The sequence below is a fragment of the Lotus japonicus genome, chromosome 3 (assembly GCF_012489685.1).
Source record: "Lotus japonicus ecotype B-129 chromosome 3, LjGifu_v1.2".
Taxonomy (NCBI): Eukaryota; Viridiplantae; Streptophyta; class Magnoliopsida; order Fabales; family Fabaceae; genus Lotus; species Lotus japonicus.
In genome coordinates, this window is record NC_080043.1 from 9,837,052 (window position 1) to 9,853,825 (window position 16,774).

Here is a 16,774-nt window from a genome sequence, read left to right on the forward strand (position 1 = left end):
ATGTCATAGGTCAAAATTAATATTAAATATGATATAAGTTATGAATTTCATAAGACACATATTATTAGTTTAAGTTTGTTGAAGTATTAATTAACTAATAATTAATACTAATAATAAATCTTGAAAGTTAAAGGCCACTCAATAAAAAAAACTCCTATCTCTTCCTCTTGAACTTCAGTCATTAATGTCATTTTATAGACTTCTACTATTAATTTTATTAGAAAATAACTTCTACTATTAATTGAAAATTACTTAAAAAAATTATTATCTTTCTATTTTATATGAGTTATGAAATTCAAAATTTATGCTTAATACTAAATAAGATCTTACCAAAAGAAAAAAAAACTATCTCTAACCCTTTTTTCTACAGCTATATAAAGTAATAAGTGTCAATACTCATTTAACATATGCACTTCACATAAGCTTTGTTGAGGTATTTGCCTTTTTCTTTTCAAAGGCTCACGCTTCAAGACATTTTTTAAGGTACACATATCCAACGACTAACTATTGATGGACTAGCCTATAATGTTTACGTGTGTTCTAACATGGTTTTTATTTCATGATGATCTTCAACATGATTTCATCATGTCAAATTGAAACACCTAAAATATTATTTTCTTTTTAATTTTCTCAGCTTTTTATTTTGTAGGATGATTCAAACAGTTTGTGTACTTCATGCGTGGAAAACAAGAGATTTCAAAAAATCTCAAATTGTTAATAGTATTGAACTGCTCTTAATCATTGAAAATGTATTAAATTTCTTTGTTTTTCCGACTTTCATGGTACCTAAACCAAACTATTTATTGTTACCATAATTAAGTGAATTTTTAAAATTGTAGTTTTTCAAATGCTACAGTTTAGTGACACACTTTATGTATGACAAGTTTATGGGATTCAACATTTTATGGTTCAAGCATCTGCTATAAAATATAGAGTCACAAAGCACAAATATAAGATTACTTGAATGAGCATCTCAAAAACTGAAGAGGTTACAAGTGACACTCCTCCTACTGCAAAATATGATTTTGTACAGTTTAATATAATTGACATCATTTTCATGTAATCGATCATCTCTGAAGAAATCAAGGTTTATAGTGATAATTTAATATGGACTTATACTGTTAACTTCAAATTATTTTAAATAAATTTATTATTATTTATTTCGTATGAGTTATGAACCTCAAAAAGACAAACTTAATATTAAATAAGATCTTACAAAAAAATACTACTTCTATCTGTAAAGTACAATAAAATTGTTATATCAAAAGAATAAATCAAAAGTATCAATTAGATAAACAAGGACAAACAACACAAATTAAAAAATAAATACACTCATAAAAAAACCTACGACAAAAAAAAATATAAATTAACACTTCGACAAAAAAACCTATTTATCAAAAAAATATTTTTTTTTTCCTTTTCATACAAATAAATAATTTTAAAAAAACCATAAAAAAAACACAATACAAAATAAAATAGAAGGCCTCGTGCAACGCACGGGTAAAAAATACTAGTAATACATGTTTACTATCTATATATGTGTTGATGTATATAATATACAAATATTTGTAACATTTTATGAAATGTATATTTTTGTGTTGATATATTTAGTAAAATTAATAATATGAAAAAATTACATTGTATTTTTTATTTCTAAAAATTCATATTAATGAATTAAGTTTTTTAAATAATTTATATTTTTCTTTCTTTCTCGCAGCGTCTTTGCTTGTTGCTTCCATCGTTTTTGCGCCTCTCTCGTTCTCCCTGTACCTTTCAAATGGAAGCACCAATGGAGTTTTGGGGTGTTGAGGTTAAGGTTGGACAGACTGTTAAAGTAGAACCATCTGAACCATTCCCTGGATACATTCACATTTCTCAAGCTGCACTAGGGGAAGCAACAAAGAAAGACAAAGCAGCTGAGCCTGTTGAAGGTATGAAAAACGATAGAAAGGGGGTTTGAATAGCATTTTACAACTAAAAACTCAACTCACTTGAGATTTAAATAAATCTCTTCAAACACCAATGATAAAAGTGCAGAGATAAGAGATAAAGAAAGCACACAAATGATTTATCCTGGTTCACTTGATAAATCCCTCAAGCTAATCCAGTCCACCCGTTATGGTGATTTCTTCCTTCTTAGAATGAAGGCAATTCACTAATCAGAGTTTTGTTACAACTGCACTTGCTACCTGCAAAGTGACTAACAATACACTGACTTAGCTATCACTAAGATTCACTCTCTTAGTCTTCTCTAGGATCCGATCAACCTTGATCTCCTAAAGGTAAATCAAACAACTGTTTGAAGGTTTTGGGTTTACAAATAAGTGCTTCTTCAAAAGCTAATAGTAAACACACTTAGTTCTATTTGAAGAAAGATTGCTAAGAAGATTTGAAATATTTCTTGCGCGTGAACAAGTTTCTTAGGCGACATCTTTCAATCTTCAGCCTCTTTATATACTCCAAGGATTAGGTTTTGAACGTTGCATGGAGATGCTACCGTTGGAGGGCAGATCTGGAATTTCCAGGTTCTGCTGTGGCTGAATCAGTTAGGTAAGGTCGTCAGGAATGGTACAATTGCTTTTGTACTTTGGATAGCGACATGACCTTCAACCTTGTTGACTTTTGATCAGAGTGATGCTTCATCTTGGAACTTGTGAAGCTTGATGATCAGAGTCAGAGGGAAGCTTGGATCCTCTGACCTTTGTACCTTCTGCTTCTGGACTCAGAGGAGAAGTACTTGGTCTTCAGAGCCAGCTTACTCTTGGACTTCAGAGTCTTCACTACTCAGCTTCTGATGCTTCAGAGCTTCTGATCCTTCAGAGCGTCTGATCCTTCAGAGCTTCTAGTGAGCTGAATCCTTATCAGAGCTTTGTAATCTTCAGATCTTCTGAAGCTTGATCTACTGTTCAGATTGAACATAGTACGTGTGAAAGCGTTGCAGAGGTTACTCTTTGAGCATTGTGCTTCTGAATCATGTGAGATAGGTCCAGAGTCTTGGCCTGTCATTTGAACACTCAGAAAACAACGTTAGAGTACCATAATTGTTCATACTCAAAAGTTAACTTGTAATCATCAAAACATAGAGTTGTACTACTAGATCAAAACTTGATCTTACACCTGTGATTCTCTACTTGAAAGTGGAGGATAAGAAGTATATTTTGGGAACTCTTAACAGGGATGACATCCCTCATCTGTCTATGGATTTAGTCCTAGATGACAAGTCTGAGCTTTCCCACAACTCAAAGGGTGCTAGTGTCTGCATTTGTGGCTACAAAGTTCTAACTAATGATGGCAATGCTTCTGACTTCTCTGAAAGAAATGAAGAGGAAGAGGAATTGATGGAGTAAGAGAATGGCAAACCTGAAACAAAAATTGAAGATGCTAAGGTTGCTAAAAGGGAAAAACCTGCTGCCGTTGCTCGTCCATCAGCAAAACAAGTAAAGATTGTTGATCCAAAGAAAGAGGAGGAAGAGGCTGATTTGGATGTATCATCGCCTGATGTGTCTGGTTACGAAGATGGTCTTATAAGTGCTGATGAGGATAGAGATAATGAGAGTGATGATGAAAGTGATGATGAGGAAGAGACCCATACCTCTTCTAAGAAGGTGGATCAGGGAAAAAAGAGACCCAATGAATCTGCTTCAAAAACTCCAGTTTCTGCCAAGAAAGCCAAAAATGCAACTCCAGAAAAGACTGATGGTAAGAAAAATGTGCACACTGCAACTCCTCACCCTAAGAAGCAGGATGGAAAAACTCCCAACAGTTTTGGAAAGAATAAGAGTCCCAATTCTGGCGGAAAGTTCTCGAACAAAAGTGGTGGTAGCAAGCCTTTCAACTCCAACAAGGTGTAAGATCAAGTTTTGATCTAGTAGTACAACTCTATGTTTTGATGATTACAAGTTAACCTTTTGATATGAACAATTGTGGTACTCTAACGTGTTTTTCTGAGTGTGCTATTTACAGGCTCTAACCTCAACTCAATCTCACACAAATCAGAAGCACTGTGTATAAAGAGTAACCCAAGCAACGCTTTCGCATTCACCATGTTCAGTATGAACAGTGGAAAAGCTTCAGAAGTTCTGAAGTTATACAAACTCTGATGAGGACTCAGTCACTAAAAGCTCTGAAGATCCAGAAGTTCTGATAACCAAGAAACACTGAAGGTTCAGATGTTCTGATGGTGTAGAAGACTCTGAAGTTGCAGAAGCTGAATAGTGGAAACTCTGAAGTCCAGAAGCAAGAAACTCTGAAGGCCATGTTCTTCCGTCTGAGTTCAGAATCAGAAGATACAATGGTCAGAGGATCTGTGCTTTCCCTCTGACTCTGATCAACCGGCTTCACAAGTTCCAATATGAAGTATTCCTCTGATCAGAAGTCTCCTAGGTTAAAAGGTCAAGTCGCTATCCAAGTACAAAAGCAAGTGTACCTTCCTGACGACCTACCTAACATTCTCAGCCACAGCAGAAGCTGGATTTTCCAGAACTGCCCTCCAACGGTAGCATTTCCCATGCAACGCTCAACCCTAATCCTTGGAGTATATATAGAGGCTGAAGATTGAAAGAAGCGGCTAGAAGAAGTAATACACACGCGCAAGACATATTCAAAATATTCTAAGCTTTCTTTCATCTGAAATTCATTGAGTTTACAATTAGCTTTTTAGAAGCAAATCTCTTGTAAACAATTCTTTGATAAACAGTTTGTTTAGTTCCTTTAGGAGATCAAGGTTGATCGGATCCTAGAGAAGACTAAGAGAGTGAATCTTAGTGTGAGCTAAGTCAGTGTAATTGTTAGTCACTTGTAGGTCTCAAGTGCAGTTGTAACTCTTACCTGATTAGTGGATTGCCTTCATTCTAAGAAGGAAGAAATCACCTTAACGGGTGGACTGGAGTAGCTTGAGTGATTTATCAAGTGAACCAGGATAAAATCCTTGTGTGCTTTTCTATCTCTTATCTTTAGCACTTAAGTTCTCGAAAGATTTGTCTAAATCTTTAAGGTGGAAGTTTTGTTCTGAAAACGTTATTCAAACCCCCCCCCCTTTCTACCGTTTTTCATACCTTCAATTGGTATCAGAGCGCAAGTTCTGATTACCACACCTAACAGTGTTCAGTGATCCGGGCCGGTGTGAAAAACAATGGCTGCCACCACCAGTGAAACTCAAAGAGATGGTTACAATGCAAAGCCTCCTATGTTCGACGGTCAAAGGTTCGAATATTGGAAAGATAGACTGGAAAGTTTCTTTCTGGGTTTCGATGCAGATCTCTGGGATATTATTGTGGATGGCTACGAGCGTCCAGTTGATGCAGATGGCAAGAAGATCCCAAGGTCAGAGATGACTGCAGATCAAAAGAAGCTGTACTCACAACATCACAAAGCAAGAGCAATTCTTCTAAGTGCTATTTCCTATGAAGAGTACCAGAAGATTACAGATCGTGAGTTTGCTAAAGACATTTTTGAATCTCTGAAGATGTCTCATGAAGGAAACAAGAAAGTCAAAGAATCAAAGGCATTGTCTTTGATCCAAAAGTATGAATCCTTCATCATGGAGCCAAATGAGTCCATTGAAGAAATGTTCTCCAGATTTCAATTGCTTGTAGCTGGCATACGACCTCTCAACAAGAGCTACACAACAAAAGATCATGTCATAAGGGTCATCAGGTGTCTTCCTGAAAGTTGGATGCCTTTGGTGACTTCAATAGAGCTCACAAGAGACGTTGAGAATATGAGTTTAGAAGAACTCATCAGCATTTTGAAATGCCATGAGCTGAAGCGCTCAGAGATGCAAGATCTGAGGAAAAAGTCCATAGCCTTGAAATCCAAATCTGAAAAGGCTAAGGTTGAGAAGTCAAAAGCTCTTCAAGCTGAAGAAGAGGAATCTGAAGAAGCATCAGAAGATTCTGATGAAGATGAGTTGACTCTGATCTCCAAGAGACTCAACCGAATCTGGAAGCACAGGCAGAGCAAATACAAAGGCTCTGGAAAGGCAAGAGGAAAGTCTGAATCCTCAGGTCAGAAGAAGTCATCAATCAAGGAAGTCACTTGCTTTGAGTGCAAAGAATCAGGGCACTACAAAAGTGACTGTCCAAAATTGAAGAAGGACAAGAAGCCAAAGAAGCACTTCAAGACCAAGAAGAGTCTGATGGTGACATTTGATGAATCAGAGTCAGAGGATGTTGACTCTGATGGTGAAGTCCAAGGACTCATGGCCATTGTCAAAGACAAAGGAGCAGAGTCAAAGGAAGCTGTTGACTCTGACTCAGAATCAGAAGGAGATCCTAACTCAGACGATGAAAATGAGGTATTCTCTTCTTTCTCTACCTCTGAACTGAAACATGCTTTGTCTGATATCATGGATAAGTATAACTCTTTATTGTCTAAGCATAAAAAGTTGAAAAAGAACTTATCTGCTGTTTCCAAGACTCCTTCTGAACATGAGAAAATTATTTCTGATTTGAAAAATGAAAATCATGCTTTGGTAAATTCTAACTCTGTGCTTAAGAACCAGATTGCGAAGTTAGAAGAAATTGTTGCCTGTGATGCCTCTGATTGTAGAAATGAATCTAAGTATGAAAAGTCTTTTCAAAGATTCCTAGCTAAAAGCGTGGATAGAAGCCTAATGGCTTCAATGATCTATGGCGTAAGCAGAAATGGAATGCATGGCATTGGCTATTCTAAACCAATTAGAAATGAGCCCTCTGTGTCTAAAGCTAAATCTTTATATGAATGCTTTGTTCCCTCTGGTACCATATTGCCTGATCCTGTACCTGCTAAAGTTGCTAAAAACCCTCTTAAAAAGGGATCTTTCTCTATGACTAAATATCATGCAAACATTCCTTTAAAATATTATGTTGAGACACCCAAGGTGATCAGAACCTCTGGGGTAACTAACAAAAGAGGACCCAGAAAGTGGGTACCTAAGGACAAGATTATCTATGTTGCAGATATCCTTGATAGCTCCACTGAAACACCAATCATGGTATCTGGACAGTGGATGCTCGCGTCACATGACGGGAGAAAAGCGTATGTTCCGAGAGCTGAAACTTAAGCCTGGAGGCGAAGTTGGCTTCGGAGGAAATGAAAAGGGTAAAATTATTGGTACTGGCACTATTTGTGTAGATAGTAGTCCATGCATTGATAATGTTTTATTGGTAGACGGCTTAACACATAACTTATTGTCTATAAGTCAATTAGCTGACAAGGGTTATGATGTTATATTCAATCAAAAGTCCTGCCGGGCTGTAAGTCAGATCGATGGCTCTGTTCTGTTTAACAGCAAGAGGAAGAACAACATTTATAAGATCAGATTATCTGAGTTGGAGGCTCAGAATGTGAAGTGCCTTCTGTCTGTTAATGAAGAGCAGTGGGTATGGCATAGACGGTTAGGGCATGCCAGTATGAGAAAGATTTCTCAGCTGAGCAAGCTAAACCTTGTCAGGGGCTTACCCAATCTGAAGTTCGCTTCAGACGCTCTTTGTGAAGCATGTCAGAAAGGCAAATTCACAAAAGTCCCTTTCAAGGCAAAGAATGTTGTCTCAACCTCAAGGCCGTTAGAACTTCTGCATATCGACCTGTTTGGACCAGTGAAAACTGAGTCTATAGGTGGCAAGAGATATGGGATGGTTATCGTTGATGACTATAGCCGCTGGACATGGGTAAAGTTTCTAACCCGCAAGGATGAGTCTCATGCTGTGTTCTCTACCTTCATTCCTCAAGTGCAAAACGAGAAGGCTTGTAGGATTGTGCGTGTCAGAAGTGACCATGGTGGAGAGTTTGAGAATGACAAGTTTGAGAGTCTGTTTGATTCCTATGGAATTGCACATGATTTCTCTTGTCCCAGAACTCCTCAACAAAATGGTGTTGTTGAGAGGAAGAACAGAACTCTTCAGGAGATGGCTAGAACCATGCTCCAAGAAACTGGCATGGCTAAGCACTTTTGGGCAGAGGCAGTAAATACAGCATGTTACATTCAGAACAGAATCTCTGTGAGACCAATTCTGAATAAGACTCCTTATGAATTGTGGAAGAACATAAAACCCAACATTTCTTATTTTCATCCTTTTGGCTGTGTTTGTTATGTTCTCAATTCTAAGGATAGATTGCATAAATTTGATGCTAAGTCTTCCAAGTGTCTATTACTTGGTTACTCTGATAGATCTAAAGGTTTTAGATTTTATAATACTGATGCTAAGACTATTGAAGAATCTATTCATGTTAGATTTGATGATAAGCTTGACTCTGACCAGTCAAAGCTAGTTGAAAAGTTTGCAGATTTAAGCATTAATGTTTCTGACAAAGGCAAAGCTCCAGAGGAAGTTGAGCCAGAGGAAGATGAACCAGAGGAAGGAGCTGGTCCCTCTAACTCACAAACTCTGAAGAAGAGCAGAATCACTGCAGCTCACCCTAAGGAATTGATTCTGGGCAACAAAGACGAACCAGTCAGAACCAGATCTGCCTTCAGACCCTCTGAAGAGACCTTGCTGAGTCTGAAAGGATTGGTGTCCTTAATTGAACCCAAGTCCATAGATGAAGCTCTTCAGGACAAGGAGTGGATTCTGGCCATGGAAGAAGAATTGAATCAATTCTCCAAGAACGATGTTTGGAGCTTAGTGAAGAAGCCTGAGAATGTCCATGTTATTGGAACGAAATGGGTATTCAGAAACAAGCTAAATGAGAAAGGAGATGTAGTCAGAAACAAGGTCAAGGCTACAGCCAGCAGGAAGGAATAGACTACACTGAAACATTTGCTCCGGTAGCAAGACTGGAGGCAATCAGACTGTTGATCTCCTTCTCAGTAAATCACAACATAGTTCTACATCAGATGGACGTAAAGAGTGCCTTCCTAAATGGTTATATCTCAGAGGAAGTCTATGTTCATCAACCCCCAGGTTTTGAAGATGAGAAGAAACCAGACCATGTGTTCAAATTGAAGAAATCACTCTATGGTCTGAAGCAAGCTCCCAGAGCATGGTATGAGAGACTCAGCTCATTCCTTCTGGAGAATGAGTTTGTAAGGGGTAAAGTAGATACAACTTTTTTTTGCAAGACTTATAAAGATGATATCTTAATTGTGCAAATTTATGTTGATGATATTATATTTGGTTCTGCTAATCAATCTCTATGCAAAGAATTTTCTGAGATGATGCAGGCTGAATTTGAGATGAGTATGATGGGAGAATTAAAGTACTTTCTGGGAATACAAGTTGATCAAACACCAGAAGGAACATATATCCATCAGAGCAAGTACACTAAAGAACTTCTGAAGAAGTTTAATATGATGGAATCTACAGTGGCCAAGACTCCAATGCATCCTACATGCATTTTGGAGAAAGAAGATAAAAGTGGTAAAGTATGTCAGAAGCTCTATCGTGGAATGATAGGTTCACTTCTATACTTAACTGCATCTAGGCCAGACATATTATTTAGTGTTCATTTATGTGCTCGATTCCAATCAGATCCAAGGGAAACCCACTTAACTGCTGTTAAGAGGATCCTAAGGTATTTGAAAGGCACCACTAACCTTGGCTTGATGTATAAGAAAACATCAGAGTATAAGCTTTCAGGTTATTGTGATGCTGATTATGCTGGAGATAGAACAGAGAGAAAAAGTACTTCCGGAAATTGTCAGTTTCTGGGAAGCAATCTAGTCTCATGGGCAAGCAAGAGGCAATCAACCATTGCACTATCAACTGCAGAGGCAGAATATATCTCAGCAGCAATATGCAGCACTCAGATGCTCTGGATGAAACATCAGCTGGAGGATTATCAGATCCTTAAGAGCAATATCCCAATCTATTGTGATAACACTGCTGCAATCTCATTGAGTAAGAATCCTATCTTGCATTCAAGGGCAAAGCACATTGAGGTAAAGTATCACTTTATTAGAGATTATGTACAGAAGGGCGTACTTCTTCTGAAGTTTGTTGATACTGACCATCAATGGGCAGATATCTTTACAAAGCCCTTAGCAGAGGATAGATTTAATTTTATTCTGAAAAATCTAAACATGGACTTTTGTCCAGAGTGAAGATGGATCAGAACCTCTGACTATGATACTTCTTGATCAGAAGATGTCTAGTCCAGAAGGTAACTCAATCAGAGTGTGTGTGCCCACTGGTACTGACTCTGAAGCTGAGACAACAACACGTGTGTCAGAATTTCTGATGCATAATTCCTTGTGCCCGTGTGACAGTCTGTTATGATTGCGTGTAGATATGCTTATCTCCTGTGTGTGATTTGTGTATTTTACTGTTACTATCTATCTTTAATTTTCAACCGTTGATCTTAAAGTGCTTTTTGAATCAACAACGGTTATTTGATAAAACCCACTATACACACACGTTCTCGTTCACTTCCGGTTTTCACTCTCGCTCTCTCTGCTTTTCAAAACCGCCTCTTTCTTGATTTCTCTCTCGATCTCTCTTCATCCTTCAAACTTCATCTTCTACCTCAAACCTTCAACCTCTTCAAAATGGTGAGACAAACCAGAAGATCTACTGCAGATGCACCTCAGTTCCCTCACATGGTAGTTGGTCTAGCAACGGGTCAAAGGGGCTCTGAGAATCCGACACAAGAACAAGTTCAAGCTCAAGAGCAGATCGTTCCAATTGCAGAACGGGGCTGTGCCGTTCACTGCGTATTTGCTCCTGAGGAACTTCAAGTCCTGGCAGAATGGAGATTCGACCTCGACAACCTGGCTGCAAATGGGTATGATCTTCGTCCTGAAGTCCAAGCTCAAGGTTGGGGAAATTACTTCAACCGACTTCGAGGACCGGTGTATGAGAAGCTGGTAAAGGAATTCTGGAAGCACGCCGACTGCGATGATACTCAGGTGGTTTCTCACATTCTTGGAAGAAAGATCATCATCACTGAGAAGTCATTCGTGAATCTGCTAGGTGCAGACACTGCTTATGGGTATCGGTTCCAATTCACTGAGTCGAAGCTGAAACCCAGCACCAAAGACAAAATCAACCAGGCCCTGTACACCACCTTCAAACCGGGCAAGACGAGTTACAAGGTGATGGACCTTCACCCCAAACTCAGGATCTGGCACAAGATCCTACTCAACTGCATAAACCAGAGACCGAAGGGCAGTTCTCCAGACTACATCAACTTCAACCAGAAGGTGATGTTGTTCTTCATCCAAGATCAGGAGAAGATCTGCCTTCCCTACTTCCTGTTCTCCTACTTGAAGGAATGCATCCGGAAGTCTCGCACCACCGCCTCCATCAAGTCTGCGATCAAATATATCCCTTTTGGGAGGCTGCTCTCAGACTTTCTCATTGAAAGCAACCTGGTGCAAGATCTGGTTAATGCTGGATGTGTAGAGGATCTGAGCACAATTGTCAGTGATGTCTTCACTGCAAACTCTCTGAAGAAGATGGGTTTGGTCCAGAAGAAGATTGCTCCTGCTCGTGAAGACACATCCTCTGAGATCAGAAGCAGACGGATGCCTCTGAATGACTACCCACTGTGGACTCAGGCAGACAATCCTGAAGCCATCCGGTGCTATGTCGAAGACCTAAGGGCTCAAGGCTTCGAAATTGATCTTGATGATTTCTTCAGCAGACTGCCGCCAGCTCCAGAGTTTCCTTCTCCTCCCAAGAAGAAAGCTCAGAGGAAGATGGTTCTGGAAGAATCCTCTGAAGAATCTGATGTCCCTCTGGTCAAGAAGACGAAGAGAAAGCCTGATGATGGTGATGATAGTGATAGTGAGGATGGTCCTCCTAAGAAGAAGCAGAAGAAGGTCAGAATCGTGGTGAAGCCTACTCGGGTGGAACCAGCTGCTGAAGTAGTCAGAAGGACTGAACCTCCTGCCAGAGTGACTAGATCATCAGCACATTCAAGTAAGCCTGCACTTGCTTCTGATGATGATTTGAATTTATTTGATGCACTCCCTATTTCTGCTATGCTCAAACACTCCTCAAATCCCCTCACTCCTATTCCTGAATCCCAGCCAGCCGCACAAACCACCACTCCACCACATTCCCCAAGATCTTCCTTCTTTCAACCTTCCCCTACTGAAGCACCTCTCTGGAATTTGCTTCAGAACCAACCCTCTAGGTCAGAAGATCCAACCTCTCTCATTACCATTCCATACGACCCATTATCTTCTGAACCCATCATCCATGACCAACCCGAGCCAAACCAAACAGAACCACAACCCAGAACGTCTGATCACTCTGTTCCCAGAGCATCAGAACGTCCTGCTGTCAGAACCACGGATACAGACTCTTCAACCGCCTTTACACCTGTATCCTTTCCAACCAATGTTGCTGATTCTTCTCCCTCCAATAACTCTGAATCTATTAGAAAATTCATGGAGGTTAGAAAAGAAAAGGTGTCTACCTTAGAGGAATATTACCTTACTTGTCCAAGCCCTAGGAGATATCCTGGCCCTAGACCTGAACGTCTAGTTGACCCAGATGAACCTATCTTGGCCAATCCCTTACAAGAGGCAGACCCTTTGGCTCAACCAGCTCACCCTGTCCCTGACCAACAAGAGCCCATTCAACCAGACCCTGAACCCGAACAATCAGTGTCTAACCAATCCTCGGTTAGATCACCTCACCCTCTGGTTGAAACTTCAGACCCTCACCGTGGAACCTCTGAACCCAATGCTCCCATGATTAACATTGGTTCTCCACAAGGTGCCTCTGAAGCTCATAGCAGCAATCACCCAGCCTCTCCTGAAACCAACCTCTCCATCATTCCCTATACTCACCTCCAACCCACATCTCTCTCTGAGTGCATCAATATTTTCTATCATGAAGCCTCCTTGAGGCTCCGCAATGTGCACGGTCAGACTGATCTCAGTGAGAATGCTGAAAATGTGGCTGATGAGTGGAACAATCTGAGCACTTGGCTAGTGGCTCAAGTTCCGATTATGATGCAGCTCCTGCATGCAGAGGGCAGTCAGAGCATTGAGGCTGCTAAGCAAAGGTTTGCTAGAAGGGTGGCTCTTCATGAACTAGAACAGAGAAACAAGCTTCTTGAAGCTATTGAAGAAGCCAAGAGAAAGAAAGAACAAGCAGAAGAAGCTGCACGTCAGGCAGCAGCTCAAGCTGAACAAGCCAGACTAGAGGCAGAGCGACTTGAAGCTGAGGCTGAAGCCCTTAGATGCCAAGCACTTGCACCAGTTGTGTTTACTACTGCTGCTTCTGCTTCCAATCCAGATCCTCAAGCTGCTCAGAATGTTCCTTCCGGTTCTACTCAGCCAAGCTCATCCAGACTCGACATCATGGAACAGCGTCTTGACACTCATGAATCCATGCTGATTGAGATGAAGCACATGATGATGGAACTTCTGCGACGCACTGACAAACCTTAGTTTTAGGATCTCTTCTTTTTCCTTCTTTTTCGTTACCTTTGTTTTATCTTCTTATTAAACTCTGTTTCTTTTTATTTATTTATTCTTTTTTGTTCGTTTGTGATTATATATGCATATATATATATATATATATTTGTGTCACATATGTTTGCAAAACTCGTTTTATTCATAATCTTTCTGTGTTTACATCATACATTTCTTCCCTAAGAAGTCTAGAATGGAGGATCTCTCCTCATTCTTCTGCACTCCTGGCGCTGCTCTGACCTATCCTTCTCCAGACGATCCAGTACATGCTGGATGTTGCTGAGCCTGTTCTTCAGCTCATCCCTCTCCAGAATCTCTTCTGAAGTCTTGAGCTTCTCTTCCAAACTCTCTTTCTCTTCCAGCAGCTTGAGTTCAAGCCGGCTGAGTTCTTGCACCTCCTCCACGAAGGCTAGAAATTCCTTCAGGTCTCTCTCCAACTCTGGACGCAGGTCCTCTTCCAGCAGTGTCCGTGTTAGCTCCGCGATGGTCGTTGTACCCTCTGGATGCCTAATGTTCAGGAACAAGTCCTCTTCAAAGGCCTTCTTCCTCAGCTCTTCTAGTGCTACGTTGTATGATGCCATTTTTCACTACAAATTGTTCACGGTGTGAAGCTTACCTTTCTCTCCAACGCTTTATATAGGCTTCACTTTCTCTCTGAAAGTTAATGCTCTTACAGTTTCTCGAGGTTAGGTTCTTGGTAACTGACCCTTCTATTTACTTCCTTGACCGGTGGTAAACGTACTTCTCTTGCATTAACTCCTTTATCTATTTCGCCTACCTCTGATTCTTACATCGTTTTCATTTTCTTTAAACTTAGACCTTCTCTAAGGGGGAGTACCTTGTACTTCAAGCTAAGTTTTTCACACCCCAAGCTTTTTGCTTATGACAAAAAGGGGGAGTAAACCCAGTTTTTGATGTGTAAGATGTGTTAGTGTGATTTATTTTTCTTTTGGAGAATTTAAGAGTTCCACCTTCATGACCATAGATGTGTCACTGGGCAAATACAAGGAATACATTTCACTTCTTCTGAAGTGATTCTAAGTTGACTCTGATACCCAAGACTCTGATACCTTGTCCGTGACTCTGATTACTTATGCGCTCTGATTATTCGTTTTTCATCTATGTCATAAGTTTTTCACTCTGAACTCTTATATCATTTAGCTCAGAATCTAGACTTTACTAACGTTTTCATCAAGTATTAGATTCAGGGGGAGCTAAGCTCAGAATCAAGCAGTGACTTGAATTCAGTATGAGCAAGATAAACTATTCACATCAGGATAAGTATTATTCTATATTTCTAAACTCTGAGTGAATTTAGTTTAATGTTTAAGAATTGTTCATCAAAAATCTTAGTTTTGTCATCATCAAAAAGGGGGAGATTGTAAGATCAAGTTTTGATCTAGTAGTACAACTCTATGTTTTGATGATTACAAGTTAACCTTTTGATATGAACAATTGTGGTACTTTAACGTGTTTTTCTGAGTGTGCTATTTACAGGCTCTAACCTCAACTCAATCTCACACAAATCAGAAGCACTGTGTATAAAGAGTAACCCAAGCAACGCTTTCGCATTCACCATGTTCAGTATGAACAGTGGAAAAGCTTCAGAAGTTCTGAAGTTATACAAACTCTGATGAGGACTCAGTCACTAAAAGCTTTGAAGATCCAGAAGTTCTGATAACCAAGAAACACTGAAGGTTCAGATGTTCTGATGGTGTAGAAGACTCTGAAGTTGCAGAAGCTGAATAGTGGAAACTCTGAAGTCCAGAAGCAAGAAACTCTGAAGGCCATGTTCTTCCGTCTGAGTTCAGAATCAGAAGATACAATGGTCAGAGGATCTGTGCTTTCCCTCTGACTCTGATCAACCGGCTTCACAAGTTCCAATATGAAGTATTCCTCTGATCAGAAGTCTCCTAGGTTAAAAGGTCAAGTCGCTATCCAAGTACAAAAGCAAGTGTACCTTCCTGACGACCTACCTAACATTCTCAGCCACAGCAGAAGCTGGATTTTCCAGAACTGCCCTCCAACGGTAGCATTTCCCATGCAACGCTCAACCCTAATCCTTGGAGTATATATAGAGGCTGAAGATTGAAAGAAGCGGCTAGAAGAAGTAATACACACGCGCAAGACATATTCAAAATATTCTAAGCTTTCTTTCATCTGAAATTCATTGAGTTTACAATTAGCTTTTTAGAAGCAAATCTCTTGTAAACAATTCTTTGATAAACAGTTTGTTTAGTTCCTTTAGGAGATCAAGGTTGATCGGATCCTAGAGAAGACTAAGAGAGTGAATCTTAGTGTGAGCTAAGTCAGTGTAATTGTTAGTCACTTGTAGGTCTCAAGTGCAGTTGTAACTCTTACCTGATTAGTGGATTGCCTTCATTCTAAGAAGGAAGAAATCACCTTAACGGGTGGACTGGAGTAGCTTGAGTGATTTATCAAGTGAACCAGGATAAAATCCTTGTGTGCTTTTCTATCTCTTATCTTTAGCACTTAAGTTCTCGAAAGATTTGTCTAAATCTTTAAGGTGGAAGTTTTGTTCTGAAAACGTTATTCAAACCCCCCCTTTCTACCGTTTTTCATACCTTCACAAGGGTGGTCGTCAAAAGAAGTAAAGCATGGTGGTCAATGATATTGCATTTGTTACTGTATTAATGTGGTCCCTTGCATTACAGCGAGTATGCTAAGAACGTTTAATATTTTACCCCTGCTTTTAGGCTATAGTAAAATTTTGAGGTAAACACATGGTTTGGGAATTTTGTTTCGACAATTGTGACTTCTGAGCCCCTAATTTGTCATGCGTTAAGGATTAAGATCTTGTTCTTTAACTATACAATTAGTGATTTGAAAATTTATTAAAAAAAAAACTCAAAAAAGATCTTATTTCATTTCATTCCAACTCATCCTCAAATTATCTTATTTCATTTCAATCACAAATCCTCTAACATCAAATGAAATTGTACCATACGAAAAATCTATACAATCCAATATGTGCTGTCTATACATATGAATGTGAATCGCCCACACTACAACCAATCATCTTTCTAATTCATCAATGACACTATAAAACTCGCAACCATCAAATCTACAACCTCCAACTCCTCAGTTGACCACTGTTCACCGGGAGCAGCACCGCGAGCCAGAGGAGGGGCTGCACCGCGAGCCGCAAGGGTCGGACCGCGAGCTAGAGCCAGAGCTGTATCGCGAGCCAGAGCAAGGGCTGCACTGCGAGCCATAGCAGGGGCCGGACTGCGAGCTGGAGCAGGAAGGGTTGGACCGTCAGCTACGCGGAGTCTTGCGCACTGTTCTGCCTGATGGCGCCGGTTCTATGCAAGGTGGTATGCACAGTATGTCCAATCAGTAACAGCCGGGTTGCAGCAAGAATGCTTGTTGCATCATCTTGCACATTTGTTGTTGTTGTGTAGT

At 39.8% G+C, this 16,774-nt stretch overlaps 1 pseudogene; it reads left to right on the forward strand.

Moving 5' to 3' along the window:
- The first annotated feature begins 1,711 nt into the window (after positions 1–1,711).
- On the forward strand, positions 1,712–16,009 carry LOC130742376 (histone deacetylase HDT1-like; annotated as a pseudogene).
- The last annotated feature ends 765 nt before the right edge of the window (positions 16,010–16,774 follow it).